Source organism: Sinocyclocheilus rhinocerous, unplaced genomic scaffold (genome assembly GCF_001515625.1).
Source record: "Sinocyclocheilus rhinocerous isolate Xijiao unplaced genomic scaffold, SAMN03320098_v1.1 scaffold497, whole genome shotgun sequence".
NCBI classification, from domain to species: domain Eukaryota; kingdom Metazoa; phylum Chordata; class Actinopteri; order Cypriniformes; family Cyprinidae; genus Sinocyclocheilus; species Sinocyclocheilus rhinocerous.
The window spans coordinates 995,439-995,751 of record NW_015633189.1 but is presented as its reverse complement, the minus strand read 5'-3'; positions in this window follow the sequence as shown (position 1 = coordinate 995,751).

Here is a 313-nt window from a genome sequence, read left to right as displayed (position 1 = left end):
AAATCAAACAGCACCTACACCACATGTTGTTTGGGAGGGTTTCAAGAAAAAAAAAATCAAGAAAAGAAAATGCTCTCATCCAAAAACAATCCCCAGCATATTCTGTTGTCAGACACGACTGGAACTTCAAATGGGACTGGCTTCTATGGTCAGATGTAACTAAAAAATTTGCTTTTTAGCAACAAACACTCAAGATGGGTTTGGTGCACAATGAAATATACTGCTGTATTTTTGGCCTATATTGCCTATATTTCTGCTGGAGGTCCTGGACATCTTGTTTAGACACATGGCATCTTTGATTCTCAACAGATAA